We start from the raw sequence: 3,673 nt of genomic DNA on the forward strand, positions 1-3,673 counted from the left end.
CTCCACGGAGGAAGTCCCTTATTGTACCTTACTTTTTAAGTGCAGTGTTCTTGGGGTACACCTCTCCATGAAGGCAGTGTTCTGGAGCCACAGGGCTGGGTCCACAACTCTAGGTCTACATGTGGATCTCGCACGTGAAGACCTGGCTCAGTCATCAGGGGATAAGGAGAGATGTGTTCCTTCCTTGAGAAATTGAGGAGCTCCTCCAGATTCTCCCTGAGCCAAGGAAAGACAAACTCCCTGGTTGACCTAGAGCCACAGCTCTGCAGGCCCCTGGGTGCCTCTGCTGAGCCAGAAGAGAAGGCTCTTATGAGGCCCACAATGGAGGCTTCTGGGTGTTTCAACCTTCCTAAGACGGTGCTCACTCAGAACTCAATTGTACTCTCTGGTCAAGCTCTCCATACACTCTTAAGACTTTCTCTGTCAGCCAGAAAATGGCATCTTTTGATCAGATAAAACCTGTAGCTGGCTTCCTCATATGACAAATGCCATTGACACCAAAGATGTCACTTGCTGATCGTTGGGGGCAACTGTCACTGCAAGCGAGATAACAGTCTTCTGTGAAAATGGCTGGATGTCTTTTTCTGTTTTAAAACAAGCCGATAAACAAACCAGCAAGCCCACTATCCTCTCAGAACACTAGAAAACAGATCTGAACGGAACTGACAGAGATGCCTGAGTGCCCTCGGTGATCAGTCTGGCCCTGAATAGAATCAGTCAGGGTCAGATGTAAGGAGATAGGATGGGTATGGACAGAGTCTACGGTACATGGGCATAGGGGTCCCTCCACTCAGACCCAGGGTAACTGTTTCAAAATGAAGGTCAAGGTGGCTTTAGGAATACCAACAAATGGAGTGTTAATCAAGGAGTGTGAGTGGAGAGGTCATGCTGCTGCGTCTGTGAGAGTCTTGGGCTGGCTACTCATGGTTGTATCGTCTCAGCTCTTCTGCTTGTACTCGCCTTGCCAGAGACTCCATTCCAAGTTACCTGGGCCGGGTCATCCCCACACACTCAGAGCCTCTGGGTCTTGTGTTAAGCACCACTCAGGGAAGGCAGAATGGCTCTCCCAGTGTAATACACTCCCCGCCTCCCCTGACCAATGATTAGGACCTTGATTCCCAAAAATCAGGGCAAGCCACATTCTTTGAATGGGCCTCCTGAAAGCCAAGTGTATGCCTTTTCATTTCTGGAGAGAACAGGACTGGTGTTCTGTCCTGTCCCAGCATTCCCATGACACAGAGCTGAGTGTGCGTTGGGTAATTAAGAAAATGCCCTTGGGCTCACCTTGGCTGCAGGCATCATAAGGTACTTGATTTATAAATAAGAAACAAGACAGCCGGACAAGGTGTTTTGAGTCACCTACCAGAAGCTGTTAGGGATTTTATACCCAAGTTGGAGGCTGTGCAATTGGGATGAGGTCATCCTGAGATCCCTGGAACATTTTATTTCTTTAACAATCCACAAGCGAGGAAATAAAAGGAGCGTCTGTTACTCCGAGATCGCCTCTAGCAGCTGCTTTGAATTGTGGCAAGTCCTCTTTGAAATATTATATGCACTCCATTCTATTCAGACATTTCTAACATTCACTTCATTTATGTCTGACATGTTACCTCCACACAGGAAGGATCTTCCTGAATCACGCCATCTAAATAAACCACACGGTGGCAGACAGTGTGGATTTGACACTTTAGTGTGGCCAGGAAACTACCCAGCTACGACATGTGTATTATTTCATGTTATCCTTACAACACCACAAAACAACAGATTTGATCATCCTCTCGTCTTTGTAGGGTTATAAACTAGGTTTAGAAGTCAAATAGGCTCTCTGGTTACTGTGAACAAAAAGTAATGGGAGGATTTGCTCCTGAATCAAACACCTTTAGCTGTCCTGTACAAACAAGCGCCATGTCCCGATTTGACATCTTTCACTAACAGTTGCAAGAATTACACAAAACACAACCTGGTGCTAGGAACTGAGAAGTCACTACCCTTGAAAAAGAATCAATATAGGGTTACATTAAAAATAGAAATCAAATTAATTTTATAGAACAGGGCAGATAGAAATGTGATTATAACATGCAACTGTAAACCCAGGTTGTAACTTAGCATTTTCTAGTTTCTATTTTTTTAAAAATAAGAAGATAGCTCAGTGAGGTGGCTCCTGCTGGTTACCCCAGTGCTCAGGAGGCAGCGCAGGGTGATCAATGCAAGTTTGTGGCCAACTTGATCTATATAGTGAGATCTAGGTCCACCAGGACTCAATAATGTGAGCTTGTCTCATAAAAGAAAAAAAGAAAAGGAGAAAAGAAAGAAAAAATAATTAATAATAAAAAGAAATAGGTCAAATAAATTTTAATATATTTTGTTTAAGTTGAAATATCAGAAATATTATTCGAATATGTAATCATATAAAAGTTATCAGCGAGATTGTCTACATCCTATGTTGTGCTTTGTACATAAAATCTAGTGTGTGTTTTAGGCTTTATATTTCAGTGAGTCCCATTTCAAGGTCTCAGTAGCCACATGTGGCCATGGCTGCCACTCTGAACAGTACAGGTCTACAAATAAAGAAATGGAAAGGCATTTCTGGAGGGATGGTTGCTGGGTGGCAGGGTATAGCCAACATTTAAGGGGTTGACTTGGAGCCAAATGCTGATGGACCTTATCAACAGGAAGTTAGAGGACATGGTTGCTATGGTTACATTGTCACTTCGATTGAAGTTAGACATTTTGAAAATCAAGGCAGTTGCCCAGTACGCCCAAAGTGTGGTATAATGAAAGAGAGCTGATGCTAGCTAGGTGTAGAGTTGCCCGACGCAAAAGTTTGAGTTTCATCTCCCAGCAGCCAAATAGCGTCAGAGACAATGGGGATTGCGGTGTTTGTCTCACAGAGATGTGCATGTATTAAACCGCAACTCAGAGCTCTTCCTGTTCAGGCTTGGCAGGTTCTGCCCCGAGATGACCCATCCCATGTGCTTTGTGCAGCCTACGAAGCAGGAGACACCTGAATCATGGAGGCCGCTCTCTACTACTTTTAACTCCAGGTCTAGGGGAATCTGACTTCCTCTTCTGGTTTCTGAGGGTACTGCACCCACATGTATATTTTCCCACCCACTCCTCCACCCCTCACCCTGGCCCCATACACGTAAATGAAATAAGTCTTAATAAAGTAAAGTAGAACTTCCCTTATTTTAAAATAATTTATTTAATCTCAGGTGAAGTTCTCCTCTTGTACTGTGTCAGAAACCAGCTTTGTATTAGGGATCATGTGGAAAGGCATTGTCTGTGGTGGCTCTGGAAAATGCTGATATATATATGTCTGGCTGCATGACCTCAGATCATGGGCCTTGAGTTCTGTGGTTCCCACTAAAAGACAGCATGGCTCTTCACCCTACTAATATGCTTCCAGGCCTGTAGACCCCTCTGTGTGAGATGTAGAATAAAGGACAGTTTTAGATGTTCCTCTGATCTCTGGGCCACAGAAAGCTCGTGTTGCCTATATTTGCACAGAATTCAGTACTTTCTTGCTATGAGTGCCATCATTTCTATCTCTCTACAGCTTGTAGCTTTCCTGGCTCCCAGTGGAACCACAGATGTCTAAATGACTCTGGGATTTGGTCTTGCTCTTGTCCCAGAACCCAGGGGGAAATAGGAGGGGCAGCAGGTACCGGGG

The sequence above is a fragment of the Mus caroli genome, chromosome 2 (genome assembly GCF_900094665.2).
Source record: "Mus caroli chromosome 2, CAROLI_EIJ_v1.1, whole genome shotgun sequence".
In the NCBI taxonomy this organism is placed as follows: domain Eukaryota; kingdom Metazoa; phylum Chordata; class Mammalia; order Rodentia; family Muridae; genus Mus; species Mus caroli.